The sequence below is a fragment of the Mesocricetus auratus genome, unplaced genomic scaffold (assembly GCF_017639785.1).
Source record: "Mesocricetus auratus isolate SY011 unplaced genomic scaffold, BCM_Maur_2.0 Super-Scaffold_100009, whole genome shotgun sequence".
Taxonomy (NCBI): Eukaryota; Metazoa; Chordata; class Mammalia; order Rodentia; family Cricetidae; genus Mesocricetus; species Mesocricetus auratus.
The window spans coordinates 20,651,932-20,679,144 of record NW_024429193.1 but is presented as its reverse complement, the minus strand read 5'-3'; the positions used below and the strand labels follow the sequence as shown (position 1 = coordinate 20,679,144).

General features: G+C 42.4%; 1 non-coding gene and 1 pseudogene across 1 annotated transcript; both read left to right on the top strand.

Annotated features, from left to right (window-relative positions):
• LOC106022110 lies at positions 1 to 26,846 on the top strand (annotated as a pseudogene).
• LOC121142542 lies at positions 6,661 to 6,817 on the top strand. The gene has a single exon (XR_005879582.1). It is a non-coding gene; the product is annotated as a U1 spliceosomal RNA (small nuclear RNA).
• Positions 26,847 to 27,213: the final 367 nt, after the last annotated feature.

The following is a 27,213-nucleotide window of genomic DNA, read 5'->3' as shown; positions in this document are numbered from 1 at the left end:
ATGGCATGCCACCTTCGCACACCGTCAGACCACTGCAAAAGAGGCTTTGGCATTTGCCAGGCTCGGAGGTACAAAACCCGCCTGAGCCTACGGATCTACTCCAGTAAGTTGCAGGGTTGCTGGGACATCTCTGACCCAGGTCTCATTACAAAGTGCCCTGAGCATGGGGGGTACAGACCTAGGAAGCAGGAAGAAGACGCAGGGCGGGATCAGAACAGCCAGACACATATTTACTTTCTCACTTTCTAGCAGGAGAAGGGTTGAAGCAGATGCATCGATTTGAGTTATCAATGATCACAAGCAAACAAGTCAACCTATGGCTTTCCAGCAATTTCTGCATTGGTGCTCTTGGCTTGGGAACACTGGGAAACCATCCATAAGCCTGTCTGGTTAAGGCTAGGTACAGTCTGCCTTGGATACTGAAGTCACTGCCTAACATCTTTGGCTCTTTCCTGTTGCAGATAACACTCTCCAGATATCATATATGGTGTGTCAGAGATTCTGCAAGAACTTGGCATACAACTTCAGCAATCAGACTTAACATTCGTAAGTGTTGCAACTACAATTATTATAACTTCAAAATCTAAAATATCTGCCCCCCCCGCCGCGACCTCATTCTAGAAGGTCCAGTTGTTTTTCTTCATTTACACTCTATTTACCCTGCCTTTCTGACTCATATGCATGGAGGATTCTCCTGTTCCCTCCTTAACTCCATATCATCCTTCCTAGTTCCGTCAGCTTGGATCTCACTTTCCACTAAAAGACCTGTCCCAAGAAACTGTGCACAGTAAGATATGAAACTTCACTAGCTTAGACAACTGAGGTGGAGCAGAAAACCTTCAGTGGAAAACTCACAGTGGAAAACAACCACCGCAGTGGTTAGGCAGAAACAGAACTAAGTGGAGGTCAGCGCTGAAAATTTTGCTCTATGAATGCTGTTTCTTTCCTTTGGCAGACAGGCCAATTTCAGACTCAGTCATTCTGATTTTCTTGACAACTAAAGTGCATTCTCACACATCCTCACAGGACACAGTACACATGGGGCTTCTGGCCTCGGTGACACTCCCAGGTCAAATAAGGCCATGACTATTCACAGACATATGTCACCAGCACATTACATCACATACAGTCTCCTTCCTTTGCTAACATTTTTCCCTTCTTTTCCTCCTTTGCCAGCCATCTCTTCACTTTCCATTGCAACATGCACTCTCCAAATAAAAGTGGGCTGTCCTTCAAATCTTCTTCCAGTGTGTCTCATGGTCTCCAGGAAGGAAGCCTTTCAGGGAAGAATGTAGCGATGAAACGTAATAAGGAGAATAAAAGTCCCCAACTAAGTGAGGGTGGGTTACGTGATCAGAAGCTCAGAACCACGAGCAGCTGCAACATCGGCAGCTGCTCCCTTAGCCCACAATCGCAGGAAGTGCTCCGGCCGTGGAATCCCAGACCACAGATGTGCCAATTAATTCTACCTAGCCAAGTGCAGTCATTGTCTTCTCAAGACCCTTCGTCGTATGATAACTTTGTATAAAAACTTGGTGTGGTAAGTAATCTTTGTAACCATGGGAACCCTGCAGACTGGGACTTGCAGCCTCAGGACTCACCCTCCCCTCTTCTTTTTTCTTTAAAAGCACCTTACATTTATGGTTCCGGGCTTCAACTCTCCCAACAGAGTTAAGCCCCAGCTAGCTGGTTTTCCGAAATTAAACGAACCTTCTTGTACTTGCATTCAGTGTCATTAAGCTCTTTGAAGCCTTGGTGTCCTCTCCAAGTGGGCACAACAGTTTTCAAGTAAAAGGTTGCTGTTGGTCTCTCTTCACACAAGAAGGGCTCATCCTTTCCAGAATGATAGGTTTTGTTTTTTCCTTTGAATTTATATGTGTCCGGTGTCCCTTAAGAATATTTGATTTTTCAGTTTGAATTAAAAGTCCTCTTCAGAAAAAAAAAGAATTAATAAATTTATAAAAGTGACTAGGCCACAGATCTTTTTCTTCTTAACTGGGGAAGAGAGTGAGGCCCAGAAAGCCTCACACACAAAGGTTGAGGCTAGCCCATAAGAAATGCCTCAAACAGACTATAAAGAGGAAGGCCGGAAATGCACCGCTAAGTGTGACTAAACAGGCTGGAGCCACGGGCGAGGGAGCCTAGCACTCCAGAGGATGGCCCTGGATGCAAATCCTACAGTAAAATCCACACCCCTGGGTGGAGATTTAAAATGCTAATGAGGAAGGAGCTGCAAGACGTCACCGCTAGAACAAGCAGACAAAAGCCCAGTTATGCAAATGGGCCATAATGCGTGTGCTCTGTGACATTTGTGCTGCAGGGTGTTGCTTTTTGCTCTGGCCCCTTCCTCCTCTGAAATGTATGTCTTCCTAACAAACTCCCATTTATGCTTCTCCCCGCAGCCCCTGCTCAGTTCCTTGTTCTGGGATACAAGATCATGAAACCCCTTCCAGGCACCCACGGAACCCTGATGACTGGCCCTGTCAGCTGGTGAATCAGAAAGGAGGTTAGGATTTATGTTTCTAATCTGAAGAGCTTTCTACTCATTCTGGGGTGCCTGAGAGCAACTACTCCAAATTGTGAGCAGGTACAGGCTACTACTGCTGGGGGGGGGGGGGAGGGGTGACGTTTGGATTCTCCAGTGACCGGATAATCAGGTGGAGAGCAAGTATTGAACCAGATGCTAGAAAACACTCTTGCATCAAAAAGCTCATCGTGAAGTCACACACACACACACACACACACACACACACACACACACACACACACACACACGCCACAGCAGGTCCCAGGAAAGACAACCTGAATCCTCAGGCAAGCTTTAATAAATCGTAAATAACATCACCTACCACATGGTCCCAGCTGCTGCCTCTGCCATAGCTGCCTCCTCCCAGCGCTTCCCTGAGTGTGGAGACTCCCTCAGCTCTCCCCGTGGTCAGAGCTCCTCCTTGGCTTTGCTGGAGACCCCCCACCACCCTTCGCGTCACCCCCACTTCATTTTTTCAGGCGCTGTGTCCTTCCTGCTCAGTTAGTGGACATTCTACTGAGGACAGATTGAGTCTGCCAGTCAGCAAGACATTCCTTCCAACACCGGGTTCAAGAAAAATAAATCATTTGTTCTTTTAACCTGTTTGGGCATCTGGGAAAAGACCAGAGCTGTTGGTACAGAACATTTTTAGAACCTAATGGGAGAGGCCTTTCCAAGGTGTACAGGAAACAGTTTCAGAGGAGCCCATAGCAGGGACTTGTTTCCCAGCCTCAGGAAAGTTATCATGGGACATAGTTCCAAGAGAAACAGCACCAGAGCGTCACACCCTCATGTAAGCTGCATTCAGTTCTCAGGAGACACCTGTAGCATGGTAGATTTGGGGGATTCCCCACACACACAGGTCTTCTGAAGGTCTCTATACATGGGGGAGAGGGCTGTCTTCTGCACTCCAGAGACCCTCGGTTTCTTGTCAGGCCCCAAGGAAAGCCAGTCCCTGGCTCCCTACCACAGTGTAACCTCAAGAACTAGACTATGTATGACCCAGAGTGAAGGGTGCAAATCCTGTAACACCATCCTGCTCCAGTTCAGACCCGGTGGGGGAGGGTTGGTCGCTGGATGGAAGAACCTAGGATTGGTCTTGCCTCTTCGTTACCCTACGGGAAGAGGGGTATGAGAAGAAGCGAGAAGACCCATAATTTTCTGAGAGCACAGGCTGTTTTAGAATAGGAGCTTGTGATTACAACACCCCAACAGGAACCAAAGGATGTAGGGTGATGATTAAGAGCCACCCCCAGAGTCAAGATCAAAGAAAGAGGTTACATAAGAAAGGGAAAGGAAACCTGCCCTATTCAACAGGCTAGTTAAGGCCATTAACATTTAAGGCCATCTCAGCTGGCTTCACTTGGGCATTTAGTTCTTAAACAGGGAAAAGAGAGAGTTTGAACAGAGAGTTTCACCTCTGATAAGCACACAGGCAGGTACATGGATATATAGTACATAAATATAAAATATAGGTAAAATATAGTATATAATATATATACAAACTTCACATATTTATTGCTTTGTTAGGGCCTTTCTTACATCTCAAAGATACACAAATATAAACTACTTTCTTTTGCTGGAAGGGATGTTAAATTTTTAATCGTATTTTACATATTATAATACAAATTTCATATCTAGATAGATATCATAATTTCTCTATCCATCTATCTGTGGCTGAACATCTAGATTGACTCCATATCTGCAGAGCTGTGCACAGTAGTGTCTCTAAACATGGATGTGCCGGCATCTCCGTGGCACACTCACTTAGAGTCCTTTGAGTATATACCCAGGAGTAGGATAGTCAGATCAATCCTTTTTCTAGTCTTTTGAAGCCGCTTCATCCTGATTTCCACAGTGACTACACTAATTTACATTCCCACCAACAGTGTGTAAGGGCTCCATACTCAGAGTATCCTCACAGCAGTTAGTTTGTGGTTTGTTTTCTCAATGATAGCCACTCTGAGATGAGATGTATCTCATATCTCGATGTAATTTTGAGTTGCATTGATGGTGACTGAAAATAATGAACATTTGTTCATGTATTAGTTGGCCATTTGCATAATTTCTCTCTTGAGACTTGTCTGTATAATTCATCTGCTTGTTTATGCATTGAATATTTGGGCATTTAACTTTTGATATTTATCCCCTGCCAGAATAACTAGCATAGGTTTTTCTCACATTCATCATGTCAGTTTTCTATACTGAGCAGTTCTCCAGCTCCCCATGGACTCCAGCTTGGTCTTTTACAATTTAATTCAGGGACAAGGATGCCACTTCACTCCTGTTAGGAACCCCAGTGGAAACTCAGGGGTTCAACAAGTTGCACTCTAGTGTGGCTGTTACTTCAGTCTGCTGTGGGTCTCCTTTTCTGCGGTGAGAGTACATGTACGTTTTGTACCACCCTAGGAAAGACTTGTCACACACACACAAAAAAAATTGTCTTTCATTGATTGTGACAGTTTAAAAACATAATGCTGTGTTTCTGAAGGTTCTTGTTTTCTCATTTGCATTAACAGTTGATGTGTTTTCCTTTCAAAGTGTTAAAATCTGCTGGACTTGCTAGTAGAGTCCTGTACTCCCAGAACTTGGCAGGTAAAAACAGGTAGATCTACTACTACAACCTATTTAATTCACTCCTACCCCAACAACCTTCATAATTCTGTACTTCTCTCTAAATTCTTCTTTCCTCACAGTTTCGTAAACTCTTTTTCATAATTCTCCCTCTGCCCCAAACTCCAAACATCTAAACAGGAAACCATGTTCGAACTCTCAGTCAAGCTAACCCTCTTACTCTTTAGGAAGGTCAGTCTCTTTGCACTAAAAGGAGTGATTAAAAACAAGGAGCTAGAAGTTGTATCAGGATCAGAAGACATGATGTACAAAATTCATTTCTGAAAAGGTGATTTTTTTCCTTCATCTTTTTTCTTCATTTTCCTTCTAAAACATTCATTTGCTTCCCTCTTGTTTGTACTTCACCTGTCTTTCTCCCTCGTCTTTCCTTCCCAGATTCTCGCCTTCATTTTTCCTTCTCTTTTTTGATTTTCCATTTCTCTCTTTCCCTTCTCCTCCCTCTCGAAGCACAGTGGCTGAGTCACTCTGGAGTAGAAGATAACATCAGTGCTCAATCCAGAAGGTGAGTTCTAGAGACAGAGGCTCTCAGTTCTGAACCAACCAGAAGCAAAGATGGAGCAAGCCAGCCTCGCCGTGCAAACACCCAGCAATGTAAGTCAGGATAGCTCTTGGAGTGTAGTGTCTTAAATGGTCATAATCAATGGTGTGTATACTTTAATATTTAAGGCTCTGTTGAGAACATGCTTCCAGTAAAGGAAGAACTCCTGGTAATTTGCAAGTCAGTGTTAGAGAATTTCTATCAAAATCACTAAACAATAAGAACTGTTAGCCGGGCAGTGGTGGCGCACGCCTTTAATCCCAGCACTAGGGAGGCAGAGGCAGGCGGATCTCTGTGAGTTTGAGGCTGGGCTGGACCGACAGCCTCCAAAACAATACAGAGAAACCCTGTCTCTTAAAAAAAAAAAAAGAAGAAGAAGAAGAAGAAGAAGAAGAAGAAGAAGAAGAAGAAGAAGAAGAAGAAGAAGAACTGTTATCACTGAAAGAAACAATTTACAAGCAGAGATTCACTGCTAAGCCTGAGCTGAACTCCTGGAACCTAGTTGTCAAGAGAGAGGAGTGATGAGCAAAGGGGACAAGACCATGCTGGGGAAATCTACAGAAACAGGTGACCTGAACAAGGGGGAGCTCATGGACCCCAGTATGACAGCTGGGGAACCAGCATAAGACTAAACCAGGCCCCCTGAATGTGGGTGTCAGTTGGGATGCCTGGGTGGTCTATGGGGCCTCTGGCAGTGGACTCAGTATTTATCCCTAGTACACAAATGGGCTTTTGGAGACCATTCCCTATGAAGGGAAATTCTCTCAGCCTAGATACATGGGGAGGGCCTAGGTCCTGCACCATGATGTGTCAGACTTTGATGATTCCTCCCTGGGAGTAAATGGGAGTAGGATGGGGGTTGGTGGAGGGCATGAGAGGATAGAAGGGAGAGAGAACTGGGGTTGGTATGTAAAATAAGATTTTTTATTTAAATAAAAATTTATAAAAGAAAAAGATTTAAAAACTAACCCGAAGGGGAAGATGCTGTGATCATGCAGGTATGTTCCCAGGATAAGGCTGTCCATTACACTCTGCACGTGCTGTCCCTTACGATTTCCCCAAGTTGGGGGAATTGCATAATTAGTGATAGTGGGGAACTATGTTCCCACTTTCCCCTTAGTTTTGTGTTAAAAAAAAATAAGCAGCTTAACCAATCCTGAAAAGTTTATAAAAAGTATAACACTTAAATTATTATCTTCAAGACACCTATTACTAAAGGAAAATCAATTGTTAAATTAAGTGATTTATCAATAAAGAGAAAAGTGCAGATTGAACCATATGAATATTTACAAATGAAAATGAATAAATGCTATAAGATAGAGGAAGTGGGATACAGTGACAAATTAAATGTTCTACATTGGATTTCACTAGGATGAACTCAGGTTAAAAAAGAAAGATGAACAGTATTTCTCATTTTATTCCAAGGTATTGCTCATCTTTTCTTACAAGGTTCTTTGCATGACAGAGTCTAATCTCTAAGTAAGTAATCAGTGTTAGAAGTTTAATGCAGGAATTTAAACTCACACAGCAGAATTGGGCTTCATAAAGTAATACTGATACTTTGTGACATTTTAAATACAGAGAAACATCTAAGAATTCCGCTCAGCTCCCTGGAGCTAAAAGAATGTATAATATGCATGTATATGTGCATGTTTAAGTATACATACACATGTTGCGTAGATGTGAACTCATCTTGCATTATAACATTTTGTTTAAATTTTTATTTTAATCAGACTTAAAAAGATACAAGTGATTGTCTCCAATGACTAAGTAGACTATTTTCACCTCAAAAGGAGATAAGCAGGATGGCTGTTTGTAGGGAGAGATCTTACATACCTGAAGTGCTGACCATGCCCGTTTGGGTGTGTTCACAGGTACATAGAAAGTGTGCAGGATAAGCCGGGCGGTGGTGGCACATGCACTCGGGAGGCAGAGGCAGGCAGATCTCTTGTGAGTTCGAGGCCGGGCTGGACCGACAGACTCCAAAACAATACAGGGAAACCTTGTCTCCTAAAACCCAACAAAACAAAAAAAGAAAGAAAAGAAAAAGAAAAAAGAAAGAAAGTATGGGGGATAAAAGGAGCTACGGGGAGAAGACTCTCTCTTTGGGTTCCAGTTGTGACCTGGAGAGCACCGTGCGGACCTTTGGTTGTCGGCTTTCTCGGCTTCTCACTTAAGTGATTTCTCTTTCAATAAAATATCATAGGACTAAAAAAAAAAAAAAAAAAAAAGAATTAAATGTCCAGGAAAACAAAAAAACAAAAAAAAAATATCATAGGACTTCCCTATTTTGTGTATCTTAATATATCTGCATTATCTGGTGTCATCAAGTAAGATTACCCAGCTTCCCATTCCTCTGCCTCCCTCCCTAGCCAGGTGATGGCTTCCAGCCTATGTGCGTGGCCTACGGCCTGGCAAATTTCGGTGCCCCACAGAGGCCCTCCGAAGTCACTGAGGTTTCCCAACTCAGTCCCATTCTCCTACTCAGCAAGGTTTTCTCCTGCCAAACTGGGTTCCATCGCTTTTGTTCATCTGCTGCTCCAAAGACCTCCACCATTTCCTTCCTGCCCATAAGGTTCCAAAGCACTCCAAACCTGCAGGTCCCTGCAATCTGCGCGGGGCTCTTTCCCTTCCTTTTAATAAAATCCTCCTCGCTAAATTTTTGCAAAGGCTACTTAAGATTTTCCAGATACCACGGCGAAAAATACAGAGCATCCGTGGTGGAGCTGTGTTTGGTGGCACACTTGTGCCGCCTGATGGCAAAACATAGTTATTGCAGGTAAAATCCTTTCCTTGACCCCATATCGTTGGAGGTAAGTTTTGCATTCCAGCAGTTTAAGCTGGTTCCATGGCAGATAATCTTGTCATACAGAACGTTAGAGATCTCATTGCTTATTACATGAATGACATCATGGGAGAGGATTATAACATGCCCCAAATATATTTATGTCTAATGCTAACAATTAGCTTCATAATTCACATAATATCCTGGAAGAGAGGGCTTGATCATAGAGCAGAAAGCAGAGAAGCTGTGAAAAATATTGGTAAATTAGAGACAAAACTTCAAAATCTTCAAGTCAATGGGGAAAAGTCTAACAAAGTAGATACCTTGGAACTTAAACATAACAACTTACAAGACAGAATTGATTCTATGCCCACTACCATTATGGACAAAATGGAATCAATTCAGCAGGACATGCTTGCAGAAACAACTCATTACATGTCTGATAACTTGACTAATAAAACTCAAAAGCTGGAAAACCAGATTGTTAAACTTACTGAAGCAATTCATTCCATGTCTGAGGATAATGACCTGTTAGCAGACAGAACACGTTCCTAGAAGGCAACTTACATGCCATTCAGATAATATCTAAGGATGAGAATATTAAATGCTTAGATTCATGTAGAAATGATGAATCCAAGAAACAGACAGATTCTATGAAGTCCTTAGAAAAAATTTTGACCCCGGAAATTCAATCACTCAGAGAAACGGTGGTCACTAGACTGCAGGTCTTAGACGACTTACAATCTGATACATCAGATTCAGATGCACTAGCAACAGGTCATCACAGAAGTTTACCTACACATCTCAGACACCAGGAAGATCTTCCTAAGGTTGTTATGCCATCCCCTATGTGTAAAGGGAAGCCTTTTTCTTTGAGAGAAGCCTTCCCGCCATCCTGGTTCTAGAGCCGCATCAGTCCCAAATAAACACACAGGAGGCTGTATTAATTATGAAGCTGTTGGCCTTGCTTGTTTCTTACTGGCTAGCTCTGACTTAAGTAATTACCCCATAATTGTTAATCTAAGTATTTCTCTTACCGGAGAATAGTTCCGGGCTTCCTACCCCATGGCGTTACATCTTGACTCTCTTGTGTTTCTCCTTCCCAGAGTCCTCCTGGACTCCTAGTCCCACCTATCTAGATTACTATTAGCCCAACAGTGCTTTATTGATGTAAGACTTCCCCAACATCTCCTCTTTTCTGTTCAAACAAAAAAAAAGGTCTTAACTTTAACACAGTCAAAATGTATATAACAGAACAGTTATCAAATAAGAACATAGTTACAATATTTTAGCAAGATTTAAAGAAAATATCATCCATCCCATCCTTGTGAGTCCAAAGTTCTATATGTAGCTTATCTTTTATCATAACTAAGGAAAACTATAACTATAACTATCTGTCTTCATATCCATCAAAGACCACAGAAGGATAATATATAAACACTAGGATTGACAGAGACATCTTACTGCCTGGACAGTCACCCGAAGTTCCTCTGTAACGTTGGGGCATCCATCTTCAGCCCATAGGCCACAATGTGTCCAGAAGATTTCTCAGCAAAGCAGGAAATTTCAAACTGTCCATCTGCATTGGCAGTCTGTCAGTCATTTTTCTTTGTCCTGCAGAAAGTCTCTTAGACTCTTCCATGAAGCAGGAACCCTGTAAGACTGAGTTCACCAGTCACTTTCCTGTGGGTCCTGCATGTCCAGTTTATACAGCAACAGTCAAACAGTCTAGGCAAAAGCAGTTTCTTGCCCAAATGGCTAATCTTGCCATGTTGAAAGCAAACTCCATAACAAGTTTCTTCGATGCCCATGTTCCTCTCAGACGTAATTGGTCCTGCCAGGAGCAGACATTTCTCATTGTCAAGAAAAACCCTAAACCATTTTAAATGCCATTTTCTGAAGGTCTTTGAAAGGTTTGAAGACTATCTGTCTCAAATACATCTCTATCTATCTAGAAAACCTAACTTACCTAACTATAAGTTCTAACTATTATAAGTAACTATCTATAGTCTGTATTCAATTATGCATTGTGTTTTAAAAGAACAGTATAAGCACAATACTTAATCAAGAGGAGAAATATACGCATCACAAAATTGACCTTGAATTTGTATCAATAAATGAAAAACAATACCCATACCATAATTCCACTTTTTACCATTAAAAAGAGATTGGTTGTGATCATTAACCGATTATAAACAATCCCATTTAAATGAAAACAAAGGTTTATAAACAAGATGGGAATTAGGACGTCGCTCATTCCAAACTGCTTCATGCTGGAAGGGGGCACTGTTCATACCATGGGAATCATGACAAAACTCAGAAACCTGTATAAGTCCTTATTTTCCGGGTCTGTGAAGTTCCATCATCTTAGCTGTCTCAATTGTTGGAACACCTGACCCACTGCTTCCGGGGGTCTTGGTTCATCAAACCACAGAAGCCTGGAAGGAATCCTCAGCTTTTCATTTTCTGTAGAAACATAAATGAAAACTCCTTTCCCAAGTAACATATCCTTATACTTAAATTTTGAAGTCAAGGCATTTTCAAAAGATATAAATTGAATTAATTCAGCAGCATTTATAATCAAGTGTACTTTAGCAGTTGTTCCTTCCTGAGCAATCAAAAAACTGAAAAACACAATAGCATACAGTATCCAGACTCTCTGTGTATTTTCCATCTTTACGTGGCTTATTTATTTATCTATTATTACTTTATTTATTTTACTTTCATTTATTTTTTCTCTGAGACAGGGTTTCTCTTTGGAAATCCGCCTGCCTCTGCCTCTGGAGTAAATCCTACTGGCGTGTGCCACCACAATGCCAGCTTTTGTATTTATTTACCACTTTGTCGTTTTATTTTCTCTCTCAATCTCACCTATATTTTTAAACACACTGTAAACCTTTAGAGGTTTTGTTCATCCAAGTCTGACTTTACTGTAAATCTTTATGTTTTTCTGGCCACGTGTCTTATCTGTAAAACCACGGCTGTTTTAAACTGACGTTTTTTTCCAAGATGGCGGGCATAAGAGTGACTGCAGCTGCCGGCTTGGAGATGTGGTCACTGCCACTTACAGCTGTATGTACAACTTTTAAATCGTTAGCTAAGCCTCTTAAAAGAACCTTGCTGGTTTTTTGTTTTGTTTTGTTTTTATGCTGAGTCAGGATGACTGCCTTAAGCAAGCCACGAGTCTCTGCTTGCTGCTAGCAAAACAGCTCACCTGAGAAAATGCTGCTACCAAAAATCTGTGCTTCGCTCCGTTCTTCTGTTTCTAAAATTCCTTTAAAGCATTTGTCATTCTACGTGGAAATTTATGATCCCACTCCTGATCACCATTTTGTAAAGGGAAGCCTTTTTCTTTGAGAGAAGCCTTCCCGCCATCCTGGTTCTAGAGCCGCATCAGTCCCAAATAAACACACAGGAGGCTATATTAATTATGAAGCTGTTGGCCTTGCTTGTTTCTTACTGGCTAGCTCTGACTTAAGTAATTACCCCATAATTGTTAATCTAAGTATTTCTCTTACCGGAGAATAGTTCCGGGCTTCCTACCCCATGGCGTTACATCTTGACTCTCTTGTGTTTCTCCTTCCCAGAGTCCTCCTGGACTCCTAGTCCCACCTATCTAGCTTCCTATTGGCCCAAAAGTGCTTTATTGACATAAGACTTCCCCAACACCTATGGCCTTTCCACTATCTATGACTGAAAAAAACAGCAACAAGGAGGCATCCTAATGGTTCCATTGCATTCCAGTGGGAACCAATACATATGAAGGACCTTTAGGGGATGAAACAAGCCATTGTTTCTTATGGTATTCACTCCTCTTATGTCAGGGAGTTACTGAATTCTTGGGCGAGCGAGAATAGGGTGACCACAAAGGATTGGAGTCAATTGATCTCAGCTGTACTAGAAAATTCATCTCAAATATAATTGAGAGCTTTATGGAGGGAAGAAACAAAGGCCCCCGAGCCTCAAGGCCTAAAGAAAGGTTATGAAGCTCCCCAAGATAAAATTCTTGGTGAGGGCACTTATGCTGACTCACAAGCTTAGGCTGAATATGATGAACACATCTTGTCTTTCTGCCATACAGCAGCTCGTAATGCTTTGAATAAGGTTCATGAACCAGGAGAGAAAATGGAAACTTATACCAACGTGGTACAGGGACCGAGAGAAAAGTTCACTGAATTCTTACGAAGATTGTCCAGAGCAATAGAATTACAGGTAACTGATTTAGATTCTAAGTGAATCCTTATTGAATATTTAGCTTATGAGAATGTAAATCCACAATATAAACAGGTACTTTGGCCATTAAACATCAGATCATCACCATTGTTCGAATGCATCTTGTATACAAATAATATTGAGTATAAAGATCAAGATACAGAAGCTTGGGTAGGAAAGTCAATTTCTAAAGGTTTGAACAGGCACCAAGATGCCAAATGCCTTAACCGTGAAGAGACAGAAAGTTGGGTAGGAGAGGCAATCTCCATAATTTTAAAAAGACATCAAAATTCCAGATGTATTTCAAGGATGTTATGACCTCAGTTTGGAAGCCAGGAAATGTGTTACGTTGGGGAAGGGGTTTCCACTTTGGTTTCTGCAGGAGAAGAAAAGCTTTGGATTCCATCAAAATTGATCAAGATTCAATCCGAACAGGAGAAACTCTGGAGGAGGAAAGATGATAGCTCATCCACAAAGTCATGTTCTACAATGTGTAAGGAGACCTCACAAAAGGAAAGGGAAGTGTTTTGTGTTTGTCTTTACAAGAAAAACCCATCTCCAACCAGTGAGAAGATACTGAATGTGTGGATACCTAAAGGAGAGAGGATGGCTACCCAAAGGACCATCAAAGAAGAATCTAATATTTGGTATCAATGTCTAATTCTCTTAACTTCATCCTTATAATATCTATTTCCTTTTACTTCCTAATACTCTTTTGGTCCCAATTCACTTAAACCAGTGCTGGCTTTGGAGTTGAATTTGGTTTTCCTCCTCTAAATCCAAGCATGTTGTTAAAATAAAATTCAGAGTTTCTGTATTATATCAAGAAGCCAGTTGATGTAAGACAGAAGAAAACAAAATCTAGGGACTGTCATCTGTTTATCCTCGGTTCTTCTCTGAAAGTCTAATTTCCCTCACATTTACCATCTTCCTTATTGTTGCCTTTCCCAGTATGCATACATATAAAAGTTGAAATTTCTTTGTTGACATGAACGTTTGAGTTTTGCACAGAGAACAAGGAATTTCCTAACAGCAATCTTCAAACACTTCAGAAAGAAAATGGGGTCCCATTTCATCGACTCCACCTGATCCGACTTGATGCATCTGAACTGACAAGTACCACCCTGAAACTGGTTTGGAACTACATCGCTCTACACAACTCCAGACCAATTAGCTGATATGGTGCACCTTCTACACTCTGGCCAGAGCCTCAAACAAGAGCTTCAATCAAGATTAGAACTTCAGTCAAGAACTTCAATCAAGCATCTCCTGCCAAACAGAGACTGGGTACAAATGTTGTAGCCCGTCCACTCGAGACTTTCACTACACTAACATTTGCTTCCTACAGGATCCCATGAGGTTATCGTCATCCTGTTTCAGTAGGATGTAATTCTGAGGTTACTATGCCCCCTTTCCCTACTGTTGACATTACACCTATTAGAGTTAGTTTTCAATTATTTAGGGTTGGGATTGGAAGGAGGTGCTCAGACTTGGGCATCTCTTTCAGATGAGTTTGGGGTTTAGATGGGATAGATACGCTTGGGATAGGATATAGGTAGGTTATAATTTATCATCTTCTATGTATATTGACACAACTTAGTTTTCTTTTAAGTCTAAATCTTTTCTTTAGACTAAAAGGGAAATTGTAGAAAGAGGTCTATGTACCCATAGTGCTGATCACCCCCGTTTGGGTGTGTTCACGGGTACGTAGAATGTATGGGAGATAAAAAGAGCTAGTGGGAGGAGACTCTCTCTCTCTTTGGGTTCTGGTTGCAGCCTGGAGAGCAGCATGCAGACCTTTGGTTGTCAACTTTCTTGGCTTCTCATGTAAGTGATTTCTCTCTCAATAAAATACAATAAGACATCCCTATTTTGTGTATCTTAATATTTCCACATTAGCTGTTCAGTGTAGTAGATGTGAATTTGACTACTAGTTCATTGGCAGTAAGGCACCTCATCACTTCCTTTTTGTATGCATATAGGTCATCACATGCCGGACAGCTATTGTCTGAACTGCAAATGCCTGCTTGTCCACTGAGGATGTTGAAGTTGATCCTCCAATGGTGAAGTTCGAATTAAGGTAAATATAAATGGTGATGCACTGAGTACATATGGATGCATACATGTGTATTTACAAAGATTTTCTAATTCTTAGGAAACAAACGGTATTCTATATTAAAGAGAGTTAAGGCTTCCTATGAGTTATACAGATTGATATTAAAATATAATAATGGTAAGGTTGGTGCATTTTTTAAATGTCACAAACCTAAGACACATAAATACTAAGTGGTCAGTAATATATTTAAAATACTGATTTTTTTTTTAGATATGAAAACCAGACTGTGGAAGTGGTTCAGTGAAGTCACCTAAAATGCCAGGAGAGAGGCATACATTTGTAACTGGGAGTTGGATAAAGGAGAGTCCCCAGGACTTTCTGGTCAATCAGTGAAGCCAAAGTGATGAGCTTCTGTTTCAGTGGGGGACCTTGTCTCAAACAATAGAGGAGCAAGTGAGGATAGATATCTGGACTTCAACCCCACAGATCCAGAGTCTAGAAGTCTCCTAGATGAGGGCACCAACATGGCTGACCCTGGTGAAAGTTCTTGTCCTGGCTTAGATGGATGCCCATCTTCTTGTTATAGCTTTCTATAAGAGAGACAGTGGAAATGAGGAAGCTCCTGGTCTCTCTTTTCATAAAGAAGCTCTGAATTCACAGCTTCATCTGAAGCTGACTACCTCCCAAGACCTCCACCTCCACATGCTGTTATACTAGGGGCAGGCTGGGGCTGCCATATGCAAAAGGTAAACAGTTCAGTTTGTAGCAAGGACTTATGCTGCCATTCCCCTGCTCATGGGAAATAGATACCACTTTAGAGGAATAAGTCACTACCTTCCTCCAACTCTACTACACCATATAGATGTTCTAACCACAAAGGGGGCAAGTAGGCCTCCACATTCCACAGCGCTGCTAGGGGGCTAGCTTTGTTTGGAAAAGAGTGTGAGGGGACTCACACGTTGAGAAGTTACAAAAAATAAAGAACTGTTTGGTTTTGTTTTCTGTTGCTATAATACAACTGGGTATTTTAGGGTTATTTAACTGTCAGCTTCCAAAGTTCAAGAATATGTTGCTACTCTCTAACTAGCTTCTGGCAGGAAATTCTTACAATGTGGCTGAGAAAGAGGTGTACTTAACCCTCTCAGTAATTAATCCAGTATTGCTAGACCTAACTTATCCCATGAGACTTAATCCATTTTAAAGGTGTATTTCATTTTTAAAGAGTGTGTGTGTGTATGTGTATGTGTGTGTGTTTGTGTGTGTGTGTGTGTGTTTTGGTGCCCCCTAGAAGCCACAAAAGGACATCGGATACACTGAAGCTAGAATTATAGACAGTTATGGGCTACCCAAGTTTGGTTCTAGGAACCCAAACTCAGGCCCTTTGCAGGAACAGAAAGCATTCCTAACTGATGAACCTTCTTACAAATCTCTTCCTCTAGTCTCCCTAGTCTCCTGAAAAAGACATTAAGCCATTCATGACCATCAAAGACATTGCTAGCCTTCAATACTTGTTGTGCTGGGGATCAAGAGTATAGCAAGTAAACCTCTCCCAAGGCCAACCACATCCCAGATCTTGGTGACAAACAATTAAGAGAGATCTGGAAACTCTGGATACATTGCAGCAGCAAGCTCAACACGGGAAACCAGGCAAAGATACAATTAATAGTCTATGCTGAGATTAGAGTCCCTGGAAATGTAACACCGTGGACCAGACTAGCCTGACTTCCATCAAGACCAACCAAGATAGGCATTTAAAAAGCAGCAAGCAAACAAACGAAAGGACATGGACAGATGGGATTGGGGGACAACTACTTGGATCAATGGCCAGAATAAACATACCAAGAAAACACAGAGATAAAGATCTTCCACTCCGGAAGAGCCCAGAGGACTAAAAGAAAATAACATCGAAGTGAGCAATCCGATTGCCAAAAGGGAATAGCAATTTCACAAAAAAATTGGAAAGTTCCAAGAATCAATTTCTGCTGGCCAGAAAAAATAATAAAAATAAAGAGAATGTCTAGATGAAACTTGTTAGCACTGTCAACAAGTTCCAAGTGAAATATGAAGTCTAAAACTGATCTGACTTGCCTCCAACTCCATCCAGCTGGGGCATCTCTGTGCCCTGGAGGAAAACTGGGTGACCTTTTGAATTGGAACAGCTAGAGAAAGAAAACAACGGCAATGAAGAAAAAAAGCAAGAAAGCTGTCTCCTGCAGAAAAATCTTTGTAGATTGCTTCAAAGTCTTCCCATTTCCCTTATGCACGTTAGTTGGTATCATGAAACAGCATGCTGGATGGGGACAGGAAAGCCGGCACAAAAAGGCTCGGGGTTGAGACTGTTCTACTACTTGGTGCAGAACGCAGGGGGAACATCAGAATGTCCCCCAGGCTTCCTTCCACGTCATCACGTAACGAAACATACCCTGACGTTCCTGTTGTATGCCCCACCACATCCCACAGTTGAAAGCAAAGGGCCAGAAAGAATTGAGTGACGTTTGCCATGTTAAGGCAGTCCGGGCAAAATTATGAAGATGAGAGAAACTACGTGGTATGTTCTGCGGGCACAATAATATCACAAATGTGAAAATGTGTGACCCAGACATTAAGGAGTATATTCAGCTTCTAGACTTGAAGTTGTATCATGTTTTTCTCTGCAACACAATGATTTTATGACCAGGTAATTCTAATAGGATAATTGTACTAATCGTTGAGAGTTTCGTGCATGCATACAATGTGTTTTGATCATACTCACCCCTGCTCTTCCCTTAATGCCGTACAGATTCACTGTCCACCTCCACATCCACTCCCTACTTCATGTTTTTTTTTCCTTTTTAACACCTCACTGAGTCCAGTTAACGCTACTCATATACGCATGGTGTGGGGACACCCACTGGAGCATGGTTGAGCTACCAAGGACCATGCCCCTAAAGAAAACTGACTCACGTGGCAGGCACCAGCTGTCAGTAGTTCCTCTGCTAGGTGTGACGCTTGTGAACCCTTCTCTCCTGGGATGTTGAATGACTTGATCTCGTGCAGGTCTTGCCCAGGTAACCACAGCTGTTGTGAGATCCTGGGTGTGTCAGTCCTGTCACGTCCAGAGGACGCTGTTTCTCCCTGGTCTTCCTCAACCTCGGGCTCTTACAACCTTTCCAACCCCTCTTTCACAGTATTGTCCCAGACTCGGGAGTTATGTGACACAGGTGTCCCATCTGTGGCAGAGCATGCCATACATGCTCTCTGCACTTCCATCAGTTGTGACTTTCACTAATTGTCAGTCACAGCACAAAGAAGCCCCTCTGAGGAGCTCTGAGAGTTGCACTCATTGAGAAGTAAATACGTATGTCTTAAGAGGGCAGTTTGATGCTATGTCCACTTAGCAATAAAACAACAGTAATAGGTTTACTTCTGGAGCCAATGAGCTCCTAGCCATGGGATTTTGGCCAGATTTATAGTACCAGGCATGTTTTTCTTCCTGTGGAGTGGGCCTTAAATACAATGAGAAAATGGTTGGTTACTCCCATAGCATTCACACCACCACTGCACCAGGGGTGCATCTTACCAGGCTGGTCATTATTGTAGCTTGCAGAGTTCACGGATAGAGCTGAAAGTGACTTTTCTCTCCTAGTAACACACATAGAATACAAGCCATCAGGGGAAAGCATCCCAGTCAGCACCAGCTTGATTTTCCATGCCTGTGGTGTTTCCAGTAGTTAGCATCTTGCCAACAAATTCCTGGTGAACAGCCAAGAGCCATCTCAACAGCTTCTAGTGTTTGAGGGGCTCTCCGGAACACCCATTACCAACAATTCAAAGGGGAGGTATCCCCAGACCTGCACTGGACTTTTTATTTGGCAACCTATGGTTTTAGGGAGAAGACACACACACACACACACACACACACACACATACACACACACACACACACACACACACTGTCTCTCTCTCAGGAAGCTTATAAAATAATAGATTTGCATACATTTTTTAAATATCCTTAGTGGTAATTACCCCTGCCCCATCCCCTATCCAGCCCTATCTTCCCATATCCCTCTACATTTAAGCCCTATCTTCCCATATCCCTCTACATTTAAGCCCTATCTTCCCATATCCCTCTACATTTAAGCCCTATCTTCCCATATCCCTCTACATTTAAGCCTCCCTCCTCATTAACTCCCCTTTCCATTTCACCTGTGTTCTATCTCTTTTCCTTTAAAACATTTTCTTCCCTCTCCCCCTGTGGCTTCTTTCAATTTTCCTAGTGTATTAGGATTTCTATTGCCATGATGAAACACCAGGACCTAAAGCACTATACTAACCAGCTTATTAATAAAGGCCCACAGTCAGATATTAGGGTAAAGGCTGAAAGACAAGAGAAATGGAGCAGCAGTCACTAGAGACTTCTTACCTCTACAAAATCTCAGGCCGATTTATATTCCTGTCTCCACCTCCCTAGAGCTGGGATGAAAGGCATGCACCACCACCACTAGGCTCTGTTTCTCTTTTAAACTTCTTCAATCTCAAGTAGCCCAGGGTGGCCTTGAACTCCTGATATTCCTGCTTCCTTCTCCCTAGTGCTGAGATTAAAGGTGTATGCCGCCAGTGCCTGGCCTCTATGGTTAGCTAGTGGCTAGCTCCGTCCTTTGATCTCCAAACAAGATTTACTTGTCAGAACACAAACAAAATATCACACAACAATGACCAAAAGCAACTTGGGGAGGAAAGGGTGTTTTTACCTTACTACTCTCAGATCACACCCCATCAGGGAGATCAGGGCAGGAACCTGGAGGCAGGAACTGAAGTAGAGGCCATGGAGGAGTGCTGCTTACTGACTTGCTCACTCAGGGCTTGCTCAGTCTGCTTTCTTATAGAACCCAGGACCACCAGCCCAGGGTGGCACCGCCCACACTGAGCAGGACCCACCCACCTCAATTATCAATCAAGATGATACCCACAGACTTCATTACAGGCTAATCTGCTGGCAGCATTCTTTTCAGTTAGCATTCTCTTTCCCTATTTATATTAGGTTTGTGTCTAGTTGGCAGAACCAACCAGCGCACCTGATTCTACAAGTACTCCAAGCTAAAACATACAAATCTAAACACTTGATGTCAGGATCCACACGCTAGTGAGAACACAATGAGTTTGTTTTCCTGTCACCAGGCATTTTATCTCCATTTATTTACTCATCTTTTCAGATTATATCCACCGGGGTCTGTGGTACTGATAACCACATCCTGGAAGCGAAAAACAAAGTGCCACTTCTTGCCATCTTGGGTCATGAGGGAGCTGGGATTGTGGAAAGTGTTGGACAAGGAGTAACTACCATAAAGTCAGGTAGGTAACTAAGCATGATATTGATGCCATCTAGGGGTGCAGGAATAGGTTTGGCTTCTCTGTCACTTAAGAAATTAAGAGGCAAGGCTGAACAGATGGCTCAGAAGTTAAGAGCACCGTCTGCTCTTCCAGAGGTCCTGAGCTCAAATCCCAACAACCACATGGTGGCTCACAATCATCTGTAATGAGATCTTGTGTCCTCTTCTGGCATTCAGGCATATATACAGGCAGAACACTGAATACATAATAAATGAATGAATATTAAGAAGGAAGGAAGGAAGGGAGGCAGGGAGGGAGGGAGGGAGGGAGAGAGGGAGGAAGGAAGGAAGGAAGGAAGGAAGGGAGGGAGGGAGGGAGGAAGGAAGGAATTAAGAGGCGGGGGAGAGGTGTTACCAGAAATCATGTTGGAGTCCCGGCAGAGCCATCATGTGATAACTGGGAAATCAAGGTCCCCTCTTGAGGTTCTTAAGTTTATAATGAAAGAATTTAAGAACAATCACATACAAGCTTACAAGCTTGAGTACAAAGAATGGACTCAAACAGAGGCATAAACACAGTTTATTGGAGCTTACAAGGGAAACCCTAGGCCAGGCAAGCTGGAAGGGAGAGGGGGAGTGGAGAAGGAACAAAAGTCATGCTGCTTGAACTGAGACACCATGGGGGTCAAACCTCTGGCCACAGACAAACACAAGTCAAGGAGAAGAGCTTTATAAAAAAAACAGTAGGGAGCCAGCCTGGTCTACAGAGGGAGTTCCAGGATAGCCTCCAAAACAATACAGAGAAACCCTGTCTTGAATATATATATATATATATATATATATATATATATATATATATATATATCCCAAAGCATTAATTAGGAGATGTGAGAGCATCTTAGGCTATATCCAGCACCTGAGAAAAAAAGAATAGCCGTGTCAGAAAGGTGAGCAGACCCCGAGACTCAGGGTAGGTTGCTGGTAGGGATGGTGTTATGTGACAGGCATTCAGGAAAGGAAAAACACATACCTTCTGATGAACCTACCTTCTTGTGGATGCTCCCTAGCCAGGTCCCAGCAACCTGGGATTCAGACTCCCAGGCTGAAGATGGAGTTCAGTGGTGTGAGCTTACCTACCATGTACAAGGCTGTGTTCAATTCCCAGCATGGAAAAAATAGAATATTCTTCTAATTGTGTGTTTGACTACAAGAGTCTAAAAGAAGGATTCTTATTGTCTCATTTCTATAGATATTATCTCACACCAGTCTACCCAAAATTAAACTAAGAATCACACTATATACACTGGTTCACGATATTGTTAAATACAAAATATGAACCCTTTCTGCACACACACACACACACACACACACGAGCGTGCACTAATCTTTTCAATTGTACAAAGTGGTATCATGTGTAAGAGTTTCTTCTAGAATTTGTATTTACTTTGCCCTCACTACAGACATTGATAATAACACATTATTCTAACGAGAAGTTTGTCATAGAGTTATTTGTTTTCTTTTATGTATACCATGAGCATGTTATGTCAGAAATATAGGTGAACATATTTCCTTCCCTGGTGTCAGAATGTACTAAATAACAATAAGTTCACACAATACATCAGTTTTGTTGGCAGCGATTTTCCAGATGTTCCTGATCACCTTGATATCAAGCACTGGCTGAGGCAAACATGAGTTGTTCCATTCTCATCCTAATTACTAATATTAACTCTGATCATGTGTCACACATCACGCAGTAAATACATCTGCTTGTAAGTTGAGGGTAGGTACTACGTTGGTTACAGAGGCAAGGAATTTCAAGGGACCTAAGGCAAAGCTGGGAAACTGAAATAAATGCAAATCAACAGAGGCTTTATGAAGGGTGAGGTCTCTGGGTGGTGTCCTAGGAGCAGTCATCACCCTCCTTTCTCAAAATGCAGTCAAAAGCTACCTGTAAAGTCAAGTCTTTTGGGGCAATCAGTCTGAAAAGCCCCATTTTGCACAATACGGAGTAATTCAGGCCAGGGAACAGACTGATGTCAATCACCTATGAAGAAATAGATGCTCTGAAAGAGATCAATTTCCTTTCCTTGTTTGGCTAATGTAGCTACTTAATGGCAGCAACAGCATGAAGGGCACAGGCCGCCTTCCCTCAAGTTCTGGCGTAATGCAACACCTCATAATAAATCCTGGTTCTGATTTGGCTCATGTGAGATTTATTCTTCCAATAAATATCAATGAGGGCAGATTATGCTTTTCTCCTGCAACACTGAGCCAAACAGACAAGCCTTGTATGCCATAGATACTGATGTCACTCTTAGATGTAGCTACCTCTTACCTTTGAACGTCAAGATCATGAGTTGCAAATAGCTGAATTCTTTTTTTTTATCTTGCAGGTCTATTTATACTAAAACTGATTTTTTTACCCCATAGTGGAATGATAATTAACTTCAAATATCATGCTACAACTCTTCTGTAATGAATTGATGACATCTGCTACAAACGGTTCCCAGTGGTACTTATTGTATGTCAGGTCTCCCCTGAGTCGGACACAACTTCCTTATTCTTTTTCCTCAGGAGATAAAGTCTTAATGTTTCCCCTTCCAGAATGTAGAGAATGCATCTATTGCCTCCACCCTAGGGGCAACTTCTGTAAGAAAGAGAAGTTAGTTTCAATTTTGATTTCATTTGCTTTCCTCGGTATAGAGGTTGACTCAATCCTGATAATGTCTTTTCATTTCTCTTCTTCATTGCTCTGTCTGGGGAGAAGTATTCTCTCTCCAACCGGACTAATGTTGGATGGAACCAGCAGATTTACCTGCAGAGGGAAGAAAATCTGTCATCTTTATGGGACCAGACCATTCACTGAATATACTGTGGTAGATGAAATTGCTGTAGCAAAGATCGATGATACCACTCCTGTGGATAAAGTCTGTGTCATAAGCTGTGAGGTGCCGACAGGCTTTGGAGCTGTGTCTAATACAGCACAGGTAAGAACACATTTCTGAGTTCTTCCAGTGACTGTCTACCTGGTAGACCAGGAGACACACAGCCGGAAGGCTCCTTCCATTGTGGACAAAACTAAAGGAGCTTCCTACCACCTCTTCATTACCTGCCAACACAAGATCACCCCTGCAAATGCAGGTCACCCCTGACTCCACCTGTGTGGTTTTTGGACTCCTGCAAAACTTCTGGTGCTTCCAGAATCATCAGGGTTGACATCAATGAGCAGAAGTTTCCCGGGCAAGAGCCTTGGGCGTCACTGATTGTCTCAGCCCTAACAGGCTTAAGAAACCTGTCCATGAGGTAGTGATGGAAATGATGGGTCTCGGTGCAGACTTCGCCTTTGAGGCCACTGGCCTCACTGAAACCATGGTATGTGTCTTGGGCACAATTCGGGAACACATTAACTTCCTAAAATCAGGAACTTACTGCCATTTGTTTTATTTGCAAATTGAACAAAGAGCCTCCAGCATACTGGTCCTGATAAAGGGCTATAAAGGGAAGACAGGACCCAGTGAAGCTCCCAAGTCCATCTTCCAGGTCCTGAAATGAGAGTCCTGGAATTTAAACAGATGCGTACATCTCAACAGTCTAGTCAAGGTTTGTTCCCACCTACCTGCCCTTGGTCAGTCCTTGTCTGGGCATCAGTCTCATCTTGTAAGATGGGCTGGCTGTTAGAGCTGTGAGATCTTTCTCCAGGAGACAAGTTCCCACAATGGCTGGTGCCCTTTTCTCTGGTAGCATGAAGTCCATGAGAAAATACCTGTTTCTTTGAGGTTATTTGTTCCAGAAGTCTATTGATCAGACTGAGAGTCACAGAGGGCCTGTTTAGGAGATCTTCGTTTCTACCGTTACCAGTTACATGTAGAGCTACTGAGAATTAACCATTCTGTTTCTGCATTTAGGTGGAAGCTTTGACGTCATGCAATGTGAGCTATGGAGTGTGTGTGATTATGGAATTAGCTCCCTCAGGGTCACAGCTCTCTTTTGATCCAGGATGCTTCCCCCTGGGAGAACCTTGAAATCTTCTGTTATGGGAGGTAGGCCTTTCCGTCTCCTTTCTCTTTCCAGAATGCCCTGCACACTCCTTGGAAGGAAGCAGGGAGGGAAGATGGGGAGAAGTAGAAGACAGTGTGTGCATCAGGACTCGGGATGCAGATGCAGGAAGAGTGTCACAAGGTCAAGGCCAACCCGGACTCAAGTGAGTTCCAGACAGTCAGGCATACAGAGCAAGACACTATCCCCTCTCTGACTCCCAAGTAAGCACAAGACTATCTACCCCAAAGTAGTGTGCTCTCTGTAGAAGCAAACAGGTCACTAGTTTAACACTGATTAAGATCAAGAAGGTGCCTGTTGGGACCCAGACTTTCTGCACTAGGTGATAAGCCATGGGGGGTGTATGGACCACTCTCCCATACAGGTTAAGACTAGAAGAATGCATCACTGATTTGCCTCCACCCCAAGTTCTCACTTTAGTTACCACTCCACTTTTCTATTTTAAAACAAAACAATTACAATGTGGGCCACATTTCATTCTCCCCTCCCTAAACACCTTCAGCTTCTGCTCCATCATTTCACAGTCATACCCAGCATGCTTCACTCCAGAACTAACCTGTCCCATGGAACCTGTGCAGCGATGCATGTTCTGAGGTCACTCCAGGATTAACCTGTCCCACAGAATCTGTGCAGCGATGCATGTTCTGAGGTCACTCCAGGATTAACCTGTCCCACAGAATCTGTGCAGCGATGCATGTTCTGAGGCCACTCCAGGATTAACCTGTTCCACAGAATCTGTGCAGCGATGCATGTTCTGAGGCTATTCTGTCACATGGGACCTTTGAAAACTTGGAACATGACAGTAGGACTGTAGGATTTCATACAACTTCTGGAAAACCAAATGTGTTGTAGTTTTACCAGTTACTCCAATCACAAAGTTGAAATTTGCAAACACCTTATTCCCAAACACTGTGTGTGCCTTCTTGCTGTGCTGTGTGTCTCTCCTAATCCAATCATGGCACCAAGTGTGTGTACATGTGTAAAGGCATGAGGACATGCTGGAGACGCATGCCATACCCTCACAGCCAGCTGTCTCATACTTACCAATTAACAAAACTAGTTCCCTACAAAGAGGAATTATTTCATTATGGATGAAAGAATCTGCTGCAAAGGTTGCCCTTTATTCAGTATTATGCTAACAGGGTTCTAGGTTAGTGGAAACCCTGTATATCAACCAATTATGCAAAATCAGATATTGTATTGTTTCTGTGGTATGGATGTTGAATGTCCCCCAGGTCTGTAAGTTAGAGGTCCCCAGAATGGTGCTATCGAGAGGTTGGTTCTGTGACCCTTTAGGAGGTGAGTCCTTTTGGGGGGGTCCTTAGGTATATGATCTCAAATGAGACCGTGCTAGTATTTTCTTCTTCCTCTGTAAAAGGGAAGAACAGAATAGACTCAATGCAATCGTCAACACAGTCCATCAGCCCACAGCTTTCCCTTGTTTCCAGGACACTAACCACTTCCTACAACCTTCACCTTCCAGCTGATCCTTACTCTGCATTAACACTCAGAACCTTAGATGAAAGGAGGCTGGCAAGCCAGATTAATCAGCTAGTGGGTGTTACGGGAAATGGTTAGTGCCCTGAAGACAAAGGGGAGTTTTAGGCACATGGGTTATGGTTATAGCCATGAGAGCATAGGTAATACGGCTCTTCTATAGCCCTGATAGTCATAATTCTGCTATGTAACAAACTGCTTGCTTTGACACTTATGAAAAGGATCAATGAAGGAATGGCTTCATAATAATAATTATATAAATAGTGCACTGGAACCTTCGGTCAATTTTGACATTTTCCACATCCTATTACTTTTGTCTTTTCCTTCTACAGAATATAAAACCAGAGATGAGATCCCTAAATTAGTAACTGACTACATACAAAAAAGTCAACACAGATGATCTTATAACCCATAAGTTGCCTTTTGAAAAAAATCAAGGAAGCATTCTTCCCTGGCCACAATGAAGGTCAAGCCCAGAGGAACCTGGAATGAAAGAGACAAGAGACACAAGGACAGACAGCAAGACAGGCTCTCTGATCAAGCTGCAATTTTTTTATTTTCTCACAAGGATTCTTATAGTGGTTGAAGCAGGAAGCTTGGCAGAGCAGAGGGGTTAGGTAGGACAGGCCATTGCTTTGAAGCAGGGTGCTTGGTCTTGGCAGGATGTGTTCCAAGGACACAAGTCTGTGGCAGGGGGAGTCTGGACTGCAGGCCAGGTGGCAGAAGGGTGGGAGAGCCTGGACTGCAGGCCTTGAAAATATGCTGTACAGGAAGATAAGCAGACGCAGAGACATAGCAACTTAACTAAGCGTTAGTCTCTAAGACTACAGTAGAATATAAAGATGGCTTTTATTATGCTCTCCTTATTTAGGACCTTCCACAGCTGGCAATATTTACAAGAGATCCTATATACCAATGATCGCTCCCGACATATTCAAATTGTTACAAGAGGGAAACGGGTAAGTATTTGTGTGATGGTGTGTGTGTGTGTGTGTGTGTGTGTGTGCGCGCGCGCGCGCGCGCGCGCACGCACATAGTTTCCTGGATGTGGTGACATACAGTCAAAATTTTATGAAACGTCCATGCTCCCATTTTACTTTCTACTACCCTTGTGACATCATGTGACAGTAAATGGTAATTAGCTTGTCTGATGAATTCTTGAATATCACATTTCTATTTCTAACACCAGCATCAACTGCAATACCTCAAGTGTGGGAATTGCTCAGGAATAAGTTTTCCCTTAGAAGAACAAATAAATAAAAAGGTGAATGATGAACAAAGCTTCTGATATGAATGTTTTAGGATGGTGGATGTAGAATACTTTATATACTAAGGAACTTGCTAATATATAAAGCCCAATGTCATTACTCTTCCTGATGACCATCATTTGGCAGTTATTAACAGCACAGCACCACAGTTGATGAGAGAAAAAGTAACATCGAGAAGACTGACATTTCCATTCAAAAGGCAATTCAGTGATTGTCGTCACAGAGTCTTTCACAATGAGAAAACAGAAGAGTGCTATGGAATTACTACTCCAGTTCCCTCCAGACTAGTGAGTGGCCACCTGAAGAGTGGTGAGAGGTCACAGAGTAAAGT